The 15,107-nt window shown below is 35.8% G+C and overlaps 1 protein-coding gene across 3 annotated transcripts in view; it reads left to right on the top strand.

The window, feature by feature from the left end:
- LOC126977925 (hillarin) overlaps nt 1–15,107 on the top strand; it is an 88,080-nt gene that overhangs the window by 39,463 nt on the left and 33,510 nt on the right. The window lies entirely within an intron of this gene.

Genomic DNA, 15,107 nt, shown 5'->3' on the forward strand with positions numbered 1-15,107 from the left:
GCAATGAAGACATACACGATCCCTTAAGACATCAATTTAATTTTTTTTAAATTACGACCAAAAGTATTTCCTTATCTGGTCTAGGTCTACGTAGGTCATACGTTAGATCTTCGGTTAGTCTAAGGTTAATTTTAACAGATAGTAAATCAAGTTTTACTTCTTCAAGTTGGTTCTCCTCAGTCGATACGCCGCAGTCGAGTCGACAGAGCGATTCTGGTTGTCATGATTTTTGTTCCTGTGTGAAAACTTGAATGATCGTGCCTTTGGGAAAAGATAGTTTCAGTGTTTTTCCGTTGCCTTCTGTACTATATTATTTAGGGGATATTTAAAGCCCAAATTGCTGAAGGCTCTTTTGACAATATCAGGTGTGAGCTGATGTCGGCAGAATTCGGTCGCCAGCACCTTGTTGTTAGTTATGTAGGAGAGGGATCTGCACCTGCAGGTGATGGTGATTAGGGCCGGTGTGATGGTAGTAGATCCATCCTCCTTACCCCCTGACTTATTCCTGACGTATAGAGTATATTTTTATTATTGGCAGCAATTTGAAATGCTGCTAATATTGAGAAAAGTCAGGATAAGGTTTGCATTCCAATCCACGTCGAACGTGTTGAAGTGTTGCTCAATGCAACCAAGAATAGTTAACACTATTCAGGTGACGCCATCGTAGTGGTGCGAATGGAGGCCCAACAAAAATGGTGTTTCCAACAGTTCAACAAATTATGGTAATCCTACAATCTACGCGGACCATAATAGGCCCGAGGTCCGAAAGCTTGAGTGGTTTTTTCGCTATAAGTTATCTTACGTAACTTCTGTGGGTGGAGCAAATTACCTTATTTGTTCCGCTGGGCTGATTGTTTCTTAACGTGGCAGCTTAATTAGTGTGCCCACGGAACTACTTAGCGGTGATAGGAATTATTATATTCTGAATTTGTTGGGTTCCGTATGTCCGAGTGACTTTCGAACTCTTTGTAAATTTATGTGATCCATACACGAGCGGGTTACATGAATAACGTGACATTTTGATTAATGGAATTGGAGGACAAACAAGCGTACGGGTCACCTGGTGTTAAGTGATCACTGCCCACATTCTCTTGCAATACCAGACAAATCACAAGAGCGTTGCCGGCCTTTAAGGAAGGTGTACGCGCTTTTTTTGAAGGTACCCACGTCGTATCGTCCCGGAAACACCGCACAAGGAAGCCCATTCCACAGCTTTGTAGCATGTGGAAGAAAGCTCCTTGAAAACCGCACTGTGGAGGACCGCCACACATCCAGATGGTGGGGATGATATCCTAACTTGTGGCGTGTCGTTCGAAGGTGGAATCCTCTTCTTTTTTGCCAAAAACTATCTGTCTACAGCAAATAACTGCTCAGCAAATACCACCTCTGAGGCAATAAATGGCGCTAAACTTCATAATGTGAGATTTTATTGCTAGCTGATGTCCGCGGCGACGTAGGCTGAGTGGAGGATATAAAACATAAAAAATACTATGCCTACATCTGACAGTATGTAGCCTATATTATGTTGTCGCGACATCAATTATTCATTAATATTATATAGATAATTGTTATCATCATCAGTCGGAAGCCGTCCAATGCTGGACCAAGGCCTCCCCCAAAGATCTCCACGACGATCGGTCCTGCGCTACCCTGATCTTGACCAGATCGTCTTGGGGGGCCTACCAACACTACGTCTTCCGGTACGTGGTCGTATGTAGAGGACTTTACTGCCCCACCGGCCATCTGTCCGTCGAACTATGTGCTCTACCCACTACCACTTTACTTTCGCAACCATCTGGGCTATGTCGGTAGCTTTGGTTCTCCTACGGATCTTCTCAATTCTGATTAGATCTCGCAGGGAAACTCCGAGCATAGCCCTCTCCATTGCCCAATGAGCGACAATGAGCTTTCTTATAAGGCCCATAGTTAGCGACCACGTCTGCGTTTCGTATGTTATACCTGGCAACACACACTGATTAAAAAAACCTTCTATAGATAACCTATCACCTGATGTTATGTGATCGACGGGGCCCATACTGTGCGTTATAATACCAGAGAATTTACAAAACTGTTGCGACCCCTACACCTGTTTGACCATGTCTTCCATAAAAAAGAACAAAAGAATTAGTAATGTATTTATCGTTCGCTGTCGTACGACGATGTTTTGTACAATTTTGGCTGAGAATGTACAGAGAGTGAATGAATTAAACATGTCTCGATGCAACGAGTCGGTCGCGACAACCTTCAGTGAAAACCGGACTTGCATCGTCTGTGTGATAAACGCGTTTTCTTTTGAGTGACTCATCGTGTGTGCGGAACTACGGCGGGTAATTTCTAGATGTGTCAACGCCACTGTGCCATTTAGATACGTATCATGACTATAATAGATTAATATATATAATCGATTTTTTTATTCAATTGTAATCCTAATAAGTATTTTGATGTTTCTTGCTGTTGGCATTTCAATAACCGATAAATATTTCGGTGATTATTTTTTCACTTTATCTACGGGATGTCATATTGGTGTTTGCAGGCGGAATTTGGAAAAGAACGGTGTTTTTTTTTTAAATTGCGTTTAAATAGAATTTAATATTGTTTCCGTGCTAATAAATAGATAGACAAATTATATATAAATAGTAGCTGACCCGGCAGACGTTGTATGGGCAAATAAATTAATTTAAAAGAATTGCAAAAGAAAATACATAAGTCAGATTTTGGGGTTGAGCAGGTTATCAACTGTAAAGTAGATCCTGTAGATGAAACCGCAACCTGAGAGTTAAGCAAATCATGCAAGATTTTAACAACGATACGTCACTCGAACAGTTGGCTCAGTTCGAAAGCACACTCGCACGGAACGCGCGAGTACCTGCATCGTTCATAAAATTTTGATTTCAGTTTTATTTGTGTAATCAATCCCAGAAGTGAGGGTTATCACTTTAAAAACATAACAAATCGTTTAACTTTCATGAACAAATAGTGTGCTGTTAATACCAAAAGGTTGAAAACACCTGGTCTATCTAGACGTATCAATGATCTAAGATATAAGTATTATTCCAATCGGTTCAGTAGTTTTCGCAGTATAACCCAATAAAATAAATGGCTCTCCATTTATTAGTTAGTATAGAGAACATAGACAAGGCCTAAGTCACGGGGTAACGGGCGCAGAACGATATAATCGGTGTCGTATTTTCTCAGCTCGACTCGTTTCTTGTTACATAAAAAAAAAGTGTGTGTGTACTTATGTATTGTACGCAAGAAATTATACTTTTTTGGCCTTAACGCAGCATAATCATTAAAATGATATTCCTCGTGTTATTCTACGTTTTTAGAAAGAACAATTTTGTAAAAATCTTGCAACGATGGCTTTGACAAATTATTAAATAATGAATATGGCTGTATGTGCTTGAACCCTTTGCCTGTCCTAATAATGGACGAAGAAACCAAAAAAAATAAAGAATGACACAAACTTGGGAAATTTTAGGAACCAACTTCACCCTGGTACTTTTGTGTTACAGTGATGCGTGCGCATCTTAATATTTCACTCTCATCATTTTTTTATAAAGCGCCTAAAGAAGTATAACTTTAAAATATTATCTGTCGAACAACCCCGTTACTGATCGTCCTTCGTTGTGCTCGCAAGGTCACAACCCACGCCCCACGCCATTCATACCGCTCTCGATCGCAGGTGACATTTGCACCAGATCCGTGGGTGGCGTTTCACGATCTCTCGGAGTGTGGCCACTAACTTAACCGCTTTGGGCGGGATCTAAGAACGAAGTGACGGGCGGTTAATTATAACACTATTATCTCTAACTATAATGTTATATATTTTAATTAGTATAGTTTATAAAGGTATATTCTGCTAAATGATACCTATTTATTTTATTTTATTTATTTATTTAGGCAATCCAAACAGATTACAATAATTTCTAACCTAAAATCTTAATTAAATTTGAATTGAATTGTTCTAAAATAAACTTAGCCCAAGTTACTCCTTATTACATCCGCTAAGTGCCAATAAAAGTCCCGTCAAAATAGATCCATCCATTTCAGAGATTAGCTGGAATAAACAGGCAGATAGATAGACAAAAATTGTAAATAAAATATTTTGGTATATGTATCATATATATTTTCATATACATGTAGTAAAAAACAGTTTTTTCAATATTACAAACAGACACTCCAATTTTATATATGTATATGTACTATCTGACCCGACAGACGCTGTTCTGTAGATAATAAAAAAAATACTGTTAAAAATAATAATTACGGGTCCCAAATCGAAATAAAATCTATTAAGTTGTACTAAACTGCACTCCATGAAGTAATCCCCATTTATATAAAATCCGTTGATTAGTTTAGGAGTCCATCGCGGACAAACAGCGTGTCACGTAATTTATATATATTAAGACAGATGTATAGGTAATAAGCAAAATGTCTATTTGAAAAGATTTTGTATATTCATGGTTTATTCTCAATTATAACTCTATACCAAGTTTATTTGTAAGGCCGTTACACTAATTATGGTTTTTGAAATCTAACCAAGTATATAAAAATGCTTAATCATAGCGAACTCTTATTGGTATTTATTAAATATTGTCGTTAAAAATAATTCCTTGTGAATTATTTTTATGATGTTGTGATATTTTGTTGACAAATACTTTACTTGTAGTTTTTACCAATTGGGTTTACGTACCCTTTGCGGTAGCGAATTGTACATTTAACACGAGTAAATACCTTTTCGAAAATCGCTAAACATACATGTGTTATTTCTTAGATAAATATGTGACTTATTTGATATTTTAGGGCATAATAATTAGCATATTAGTTTCAAAAGTTGTTTCAAATTGTTCTAACGCTCTGTCGACTCTAAACTTGAGGCCATCGATACGTATTCTCAGTTCAGTGTTTACGTCAAACGTGTTTCTTATAAAAAAGTACTTGAACTATATTCGACCTTACCGCTTTTGCCACAAGTTCGAAGTTCACTTGCAACCGTCGAATCAAAATAGAAGCTAGAACAATCGATGCAGAAAATTTTCTTGGTCTTGAACATAGGTCAATCTTCTTTGAATCATTGACTGGAGGCAAAGACACAATCGTTGTCGGAATCGCAACAAAATTTAATTATAAATCCCGCTATTTACATAGATTCGTGGCCCCGTCTGGATGTCTATTGCATCATCTGACAAATAGCTGTTAACCTCAAAGATAAGAGTTATCTTCTTCCCAATTTGATGTCGTTTGACTTATTAAAAGACATTGATAATATATTTTATTTTCAATATAAGTTTGGAAAAAACATTTGCATAGGTGGGAAGGTATACGAAACAGAAGGCTCTATACGTTGAACGACCCGTCAAAATTGTTTTTTATGGAAGAAAGAGAAGCGCACGTACGGGTTACCCGATACTAAGTGGGCATGTTTGATATTTTTTAGGGTTATGATATTCTTTTCGTAGTCTGAACTAGGTATATCTTATATCTTTAAACGAGCAATTCTTGTATATATAATCTGAAATTTGAATGAAATTTAGTATACAGATAGTTTCGGGGGCGAGAAATCGATCTAGCTGGGTTTCAATTTTAAAAAAATCCGTGTTTCAATGAGAAACAGCTACAATAACATTAGAATACAAAGGTATATTTCGCCACTATATACAAGACTGTGATAGCTCAGATAGGACATTGGGTGATCCGGAAAGCAGAAGAGCCCGGTTCGAATCCAAATGTCCTATTAGTTTTTTTTTTGTTCAAGTTTTGTATGTTCTTAAAAATCCGAGCAAGGCTGTGTCGTTCGGATATTATACTCATAATATACATAGTAACATAAGATTAATTATACATAAATTAAATTTGTAACGAAAATTAACCACAGGAGTAAAGGTTATCACTTAACAAAATCAATTTGGTTTCACTAGGGGCTTATCAACAATTAATGCGGGTAGTAGACTCATTGAGCACATCTTTGACGCCTGGGAAGAGTCACGATGAGAGAATGCATTGGGCATTTTTTGTGATTTGTCCAAGGCATTTGACTGCATCCACCATGAAACTTTACTCCTAAAACTAAAGCATTATGGAGTGAAAAATAGAGCCCTAAATCTGTTCAAACCATATTTAAGCGAAAGAGTTCAGATAGTCGATGTAAATGGCAAGCGGTCTTCGGGTAAACCTGTGGGAATAGGTGTTCCACAGGGTTCTATTCTCGGTCCTTTCTTGTTTGTTATAAATATTAACGATCTACCGTTTGCGGTAGATGATAGCCATGAGATTGTATTATTTGCTGATGATACTTCACTTATTTTTAAAGTGAAGCGACGTGCAGATATTGATGACGAGGTAAACAATGCACTCTCAAGGATAGTGCGTTGGTTTGAGACGAATAATCTGCACTTAAACAGTAAAAAACAAAGTATTTACGGTTCATTACACCAAACACAGCGGAGGTACATTTATAAGTACCAACGTACTTATAAATGACCAGAGATTGGAGCTTATGGACACTGCGGTCTTCTTGGGTATCACGTTAGTTAAAAAGCTTCAGTGGGGTCCACATATTGCATTTTGTTGTAATAAATAAATATTTGTTTGTTTGTTTTGTTTGTTTGTATTGCCCATCTAGCAGATAGACTCAGCTCTGCGGCATATTAGTTAGAAAGATTAGAGAGTACACGAATGTTGCGACCGCTAGATTAGTGTACTTCAGTTATTTTCACAGCACCATGACGTACGGTATTTTACTATGGGGTCATGCTGCTGACATTGATATAGTGTTTGCTCTGCAAAAGAGAACTGTTCGTGCTATATATCAGCTTGGTTATAGACAGTCCCTCAAAGAAAAATTTAAAGAAAAAAATTATATCACTGTTCATTCTCAGTACATTTATGAAAATTTAATATACGTTCACAAAAATCGTCACCTTTTTGCTCTTAATAGTGATTTTTATTATTATAACACTAGATATAGGGGATCGCTTGTAACTAATTCTAGTAAGCTTCATAAGACACATAATAGCTTTAAGGGTAAATCTATAGAATTCTATAATAAAGTCTCAGCCACTGTTCAGGCATTATCTATAAATTGAAATGTTTTATAAAAAAATGGCTCTGTCGTAAATCCTTTTACTCCACTGCTGAATATCTAAATGATCGGACAGCCTGGGACTAGATTGTGATTATTTTATAGCGATAGAAATGACTGTACAATATTGTATATTTTTATTGAAAAGAGCGCAAAAAAAGAATGCTGGGAGAGTTTCTTGCGCCACTTCTTCTCTCTCAGAGCGCCTTTTGTTTCCGAAGCGGTAGTAGTATCTAGTAGTTATTAGAAATGACATCAAAAAGAATTCTAAAGGAATCAATTTTGAGAAAATAAATGCCTTTTATGCATTTTAACAAACAAATTATATAGTCGCAATATAGATGAGCTAAATTCCGCTCAGAAATTTGCTTTGAATCAAGAATTCCGTGCAGATACTGCATTGTCATTTTGTCTCTTAATAAAAAGGTTTCACTTCCCTATTTATCAATAGAAGAAAGATACAAGCAAGTATCCGCAGAGGAAGGCCGGTTGAGCATTAATCTTTCCGAGAAGTGAACTAACAAATACATTCATTAAAATTTCAATCACGAAACTCAATGGGTTTTCAAGTTGCAGACCAACCCAACAACACGACAATACATACTCATTCTCACGAATAAAATACCGTAAGTTTATTATAAAAATAATATGTATTGTGCCCGTTTTTGATAATTGTCTTGGCGCGTGGGAGTGGTTGTGGCCATTCATTTCTTTATGTCAGTCATGGGGCCCAGTTGATGGTGTGAAACCCAAAGCTTGAAACAAATCAAGACCAAATCAAATCAAAATTATTTTATTTATGAAGGCCATGGAGGTGATACTTAAATTTTCTTTATTTTATGAGAAGAAGTGGCAAGAAACTCATTGTTATTCTTTTAAATTAACATTTACAGCTTCATCGTTTTACAAATCATTTCAATAACAATATGTGCAAAGTAAAGCAAAAAAATACTAAGTTAAAAAAGTTGATGCATCAATCCACACACACTGTAAATAAATAAAGGCATTATTACTCAATGCATTGCAATCTGCTCGAATTGTGGGGGATCCAGTACTCTGTGGTGAAGGTGTCGCTTCGTTGTGTATTTCTGCCACAGTTTTCAATGGGAGTGTTACGAAGATGCCACGCTACAGACTCAATAATTATCTCTACTCATTATCGAAATGTTTCATATTCATCAACAAAGTTGTGACTTTCAAGGAACTTTCTTCCACGTGCTATCCAGCTATGGATTGATACTATCTTGCCCGGTGCTGCTAAGATAATACGATGGAACAGACATAAACTTATAATGCCTACTACTCGACTAAGTTAGTAAGTCTTTTATGGATGTGTATTTGCTTTTGCAACAAGATCCCAGAAAATGTTCAAAACAAATATGTGTTACGAAATTTAAAAAGTGTTAAAAAACGTTTGTGTGGGAAAGGTTACTATAGCATAAGCGATTTTCTTACTAATACCACAGACTGGAAATGAAGGGAACACCCTCTTTCATTATTAATGTTTATTGTACGGTATTACATTCTAATCCATATTTTTACAAAAGTTGAGTGCCAGACGTCAGCATGATTCGGGTGGAATTTAGCAGTTTGAGGTATAGTCCGGTACCTTCGTTTCACCTGCTATTACGTATTGGAAAAGGCGATCACCCCCGCTTACTACATCATAAACAATGCCGACTTTACTTCGAGTTGGGGGGACTAACAGACCACATCCGAGTCGTGCAATCCGCGCTTAATGACCTTTACAGCTGTTGTGAGCTTTGCTTTGTTGGACTTTATTAAATAAGAGTGTGCGCCCGCGACTTTGCCTGCGCAGATTTCAGCGTGTTTTATCAATTAACGTAACTTTTCTGTTTTCTCACCGATTGGAATGAAAAAAAACAGAGACTTTCTCAATATATGAGTGCGAATATCATTAACGTGAACAAACCAACAGGCCATTTTCATTATCGAAAACGCATAGTACCTACATAGGGCTATGGTTATCATAATAACAATAAGAGATTCAAGTATATGTCTTTGGCATATTTTCAAATAAAATGAGTGTTTTAGACCCCACAACTGAAGTAAAACTAAATTTTATTTTTTTAATTGGTCAAAAATAAAATTACAAAATTATCAAGAAATCATCGTTCGCCTAACATTAGCGGTCGTTCGTAATGCTCTCGTCACAAGTTAGGTATATACTTAGGTATATACTTAGGTATATAATTCAAAAAGCTCGTTTTCAGGTCGGTATCTATATATTATGTATAAAATATACAAGTACTTTAATCATTGTGTCGTAATGTACCTAAAAATGTTTTATTTCAAAAACAGATAAGTGCAAATATAACTCGGGAAACGATCGCTTCGATACTTTTAAAATAACAAGAACAATTTGTTCGTTTGTAAATATGTTGGGAAATAACACGAAACTACTAGTTCCAAAGGCAGCGCCTTTGACACGTTTTGGCGATGAAGTAGCTGTATATAAAACTTATAGATACAAAAACAATCCTATCAAAGCATATAATTGATATTTTTTCGGGTTTTTCATGCTAGACGGTTTTTTGTGATGAAAGCCTAATGAACGTGCGAGTCAAGCGATAATGAGTTGATAAATGATCGATACCAGTTGCCACCCATGAATTTGTGCCACAGAGTAATTAAAATTTATTGAATGTGTCATTGTGTGTTTCTTTTGAGGAAGTTCCGTCTCGGAGAACCTGATTAGATAAAGCCTTCCTTTGTATTTCAATATCCATATTTACAACATAGTACATTCCATTTCAAAGGTAGAGTTATTTCGCGTTTCCCTACATACTTTTTTTTCTTAAATAAAGCAGGCCCACATCAAGTTGTTAGCACTTATGCATCAGACCTTTGAGGAAGTTCTTTTTTTTAATTCCTTTTATTTGAAGATCCGTCTCAAAAAACTTGATTAGATATAGCCTTCCTATATATGCTAATTTATTTTAATTTTTAGCAGAATTCAATTTACAATTATATACATTATACTCCATAAAGTTTTTTTTAATAAAGGTGCTACACGGCAAGTGGTTAGTCCTTACCCATCACCGACGAGATGATTCGAAAAAGTGGCTGTACGAGAAACACGCGGTGCTAGATGAACGGAAACTTTATACCGTTGGACTTCTTTTCTATTATAACTTTGGAATAAACATAAAATTTTACAACGTATTGGTTTTAACAGACGAGTATTTACATTTAAATTTTAAGTAGGGATGGATACTTACGTATTAAGCATAACTCATATTATTACAAGTTGCAATGTTGAGGATTTTAAAGCTTTATTTTTCCTTTCCAACGATAACCAACGGCGACCATTTTGAAAATTTTATAGATTATTTGAATCTAGGTTTGAGAACGCTCTCATTGATACTTTAAAACATAAATGAAGAAATATATATATACTAGCTGATCCGACAAACGTTGTTCTGTACATAATAAATAAAATACTGTTTTTTATGAATTTGTCAATAATTTCATTTCATTGTAACATAATATGCTCCTTGTTGTTATAATGAAATTGTTTCACAGCAGAACTGTCAAACCGTGCGTAAATAAATTCTCTCGCAGAAAATATGACAAAACAAAACAAATATTGGAAATAAAAATTATTATGGGTACCAAATCGAAGTAAAAACTATCCTATCTCTCAAGTTGGACCAAACTGCACTCCATGAAGTAATTCCCATTTAAATCCGTTTATTAGTTTAGGAGTCCATCGCGGACAAACAACGTGTCACGTAATTTATATATATTAAGATATATATACTATTTATCTCAACATAAGCTTTACGGATTCGTACGGCGTATGTCACCACCGATTGGTGGTAGTATAACTTGCGCACACACACCCACACACACTTTTTATTTTACAAATTAAACATATTTAAATTTATTTAATTCTCGTCCATTGGTTATGTTTTACTATACATATGAGTTACTTGTCTAGTCTTGGTAGCTTAAGTATGATACATATGGTCTAGTTGACCAGCAAACGTCAGGGTGTTGAGTTTGCGTGACGGTGTGCGCGCGCATCTTAAAAATTCACTCCAATAATTTTTCCCTATTACGCCAAATGAAAAAAATATGTACAGAAAACATTAAAAAACCCCCTTTATGCAGTTTGAGGTTATATGCTGGAAAAAAATAACTTTCCTCACGCTAAACACACTAGGAAAAATCTACTTTTTGAGCAAATGTAGGTATTTAAAAAAATATTATGATATGTCTTGATATTGTTGAAAATTTCGTGTTGATAAGTTCTGATATCTAGCTTGTAATAATAAGGCCAAGTTCCACTTAACGTATTTATATAATAATGATATCATTAATATCAATGTAAGTATGCATCTCCAAATGCAATCTGCTAACGATTTCGCACACAACAAAGAGACTTCAGTTTACACACAGTGAGGTCATTGATCGGTCATTCTACAATCAATAGTGTATTGTAGTTTAGATTGAATATTAATTTTAAGTACAATAGTCTCTTTATTCATTGGACTAACAGACTGAACAGAGAAATCTAAATAAGAATAAATAGAAAATTTTCAAGCGAATTTTTAAGTACGCTTGCAACGCCTCGGATACTACGGGACTTGTGCATGATGGTGTATAAAATGGCGGCAATACGAATAAATCTCCAATTGAAAAATTATCGCAATTCATTTTCTTAAAAAAAGTATATATGTATCTTATAGTACATACCAATATAACGTTGTAAAAAATACTGAGCAATTTAAAACAATTTCTTTTAAAACCATTAAATTCTAACGTTAAAAATTGCTTCAATTGATTTTTTCTGCCGGAAGTTAGCGTTACTTCCGTTAGATAAAACATCGAGTTGCGCGTGAGTTTTACTTGAAAGAAATAATTTAATTAAAAATGGCTTACCTATGAAATGAAATAGTTTGATTGGTACAGTCGCAGGTTCTAGAAGTTTCCACAGTTAGATATACTGCAATTATACGCGCTTTCTTATGTCCGCCGCCATTCTGACGTGTTCTGGATCACTACCTAATGTCAGGGCGTCTGTACTTCACCTGTAAGGCGACATATTTTCGCGCCTTTGTCACTTCTAGTACCTTATTATTTAAATTTTTATGGGCTTAACATGCATGTAGATTCGTAAATGTGCAATCACGTCGAAATCACAATATTTATTTTTATTTATATTGATTGCCGTTTTGTATTCATATGTCAAGGTGTGTTTATATTATGCCTATTAATCCTCCACATTTTTTTTTGTTTGCTTGAGAAGCACCACATTACAAGGGCATCTATTTCATAGCGATCTTTCTGCCGGAAGGTACCCAAGCACTAGCGTTAGGTCATTACACCGCCGTCGACGACGAAGCCGAGGTCCCTCGTTACCGACCGCTGGCACTCGTCACCGAGACGTCAGAGTTCCCTACCCTTTAGCGTTCAGCTAGCCCCAGCTCCAAGTCTTCCAGGAGAATCTTCTCTGCTGTAAGCCTAAAACACACAATCTATTCTTACTGCTATAAATTCAAAGTCTACATAATAAGTAGTAATTCGAGAATGCCACAATTCATTGACACATTACACCGAAGTTGTCATAATTCACGTTAAGTAGACAATTTATGATTAATAGTAAAGTAATGTAATGGCTCGATTGAAAAGCAAAATGGTCGAGATAAGGTTTACACAGGCGTAGGCATCGCGCCAGTGACTTGTGTTTGATGATTTATGAAGTACAATAATAGCAGACAACGGTACAAACACGTTCCCACGGCGAATCTCACGAGATTTGTTCAATAATGATGTTTATTTTTACTACAGGCAGCAGTAGTGGATACCCATCCGTGAAGGGGGAGGGATATTGAAGTCTAACTCCCAAATTCCTAAGGGCTTATTTCACCAGTGAATTATAACGCGATTAAAAACTTTCCAGATTCAATTCGCATTTCACCAACACAAACTAAACGCAGTTGAAGCTTAAACGTGTTTAAATGCTGACTGCCGAATTTTGGACGTTTACATATTTGATAGCGTTTAAGAGCTCGTTATAGAAAGAAAAACGTTGACATATTAAAATTTTAATTTAGTTCACAGGTAGACTTATCGAATTAGTTGAACTAAAACTGAGTTATATTAAACACAGTTTTAAGTGTTATTTGGGAAATGCACTGCAAGATGCATTGTATATTCTCGAAACTCAGATAATGCCAGGGGACATGTTGGAATTTCTTTTGTAAATAATAGTAGTTTGTAGTAGTTCTAAAATGGCATGTTAAACCTAGGATAAATAATCTTATATTATTCTTTCATAATATGATTTGAATTAACTTGTAATTAATTTCTAGTTACGCGTTTATTTTGACAATTTATTATTTGATGCTATAGGGTCATTAGTAATAAAAACAGACATACAGCCGATAGAAGTGAAAACTTAAAACTTTTAGAATTAAATTTTGAAATGTCATGTTTAAAAATAATTAAGTTATTAATTCCAATTTATTTTTAAAACTTATTTTCAATTATATATTAATCAAACAAAAATATTATTTAAACAACGCAAGTATATACACATTTGACTTTTCACTAAACCCATTCAATTTCACTTAAGTATAAGATATAAACAGTACTAATGTTGCACAATACGTCAGTTGTATAGCTACAGATACACTGCTTTAAGCATTTCGGTGACGATAACTCACTGTTTCACCCATCCAAAAAGTGTCTAACTATATATACTTACATGTATTTTTTAAATTATATATTTATCGCGTGCGACAGTCATTATCAGTCAAGATTATCCCCTAACAAAAAGTGCCCAATGCGGCTAAAAAAGATTTCACTTCAAAAATATTCTTTGCATTTATCACGGGGAGTGTTTCGAGGAGCTGTACGAAGTCACTCCTGTCCGCTTTTTTTTATGGAATAGGAGGACAAACGAGCAGTGACAGTTGCACAGTGCACTTGACAACAACACAGGTCACCTGTGTTGTTGTCAAGTGATCACCGCCGCCCACAATCTCGTGCAACACCAGAGGAATCACAGGAGCGTTGCCGGCTTTTAAGGAACGTGTACGCGCTTTTTTTGAACACTCAGCTCTTCGGAACACTCCCCGTGATAAATGCGGTAGAAGACACACAATGAAGCGACGTCTCTACGCAACGCCAAGAGATCCAGCCGTTCACAGAGCACTTGAATGTAATCCACACAACTTCCTTGAGCGGTGTTTACAAGGCGATACAACTTCAATTTGGATATAATATTATTTGATTTTGAGATAAAATTATCGAGATTTAGATATATTTGAAGGCGCCGCGGCCGTTGTTAGTAGGCGTCGCTTAATTGGCAAATAGAAATGTTGCATAATGATGTGTGGGCCCCGGCTTTATTGTAGCGAATTCTGTTTGATTTATACAAGTTTCGAAGGCTATTTTTCAAAATATTAAGTGGGCTTGTTAATGATCACGTTTTGCTGTTAACCGGATTCGTAAAACGTTAATTAATAACCTCTGAGGTCGTATCTGTGATTAATACTATTTACGATGCCACTATTGTTAGGGGACCACTTGATTGTGGGTAACAGGTGATAAAGGCATAACAGGCATTTATTTTCTCAAAATTGATTCCTTTAGAATTCTTTTCGATGTCATTTCTAATATACTAGATACTACAACCGCTTCGGAAACAAATGGCGCTCTGAGAGAGAAGAAGCGGCGCAAGAAACTCTCCCAGCATTCTTAAAATATGCAATATTGTACAGTCATTTCTATCGCTATAAAATAATCATAATCTAGTTATGATGTTATGAGTAGGCTGTCATCTGTAAGTACTTGGCAAGATTTACTTATTTTTTTATGAAAAGAAGTGACGAGACGAGCAGGACTCAGCTGATGGTAATGATACGCCCTGCCCATGCAGTGCCGCTCAGGATTCTTGATAAACCCAATATTTTTTTCAAACAACAATTGCGCTCGTAACCTTAAGACATAAGATGTCAAGTCTCATTTGCCCAGTAATTTCACTAGCTAC

This window comes from Leptidea sinapis, chromosome 46 (assembly GCF_905404315.1).
Source record: "Leptidea sinapis chromosome 46, ilLepSina1.1, whole genome shotgun sequence".
NCBI classification, from domain to species: Eukaryota; Metazoa; Arthropoda; class Insecta; order Lepidoptera; family Pieridae; genus Leptidea; species Leptidea sinapis.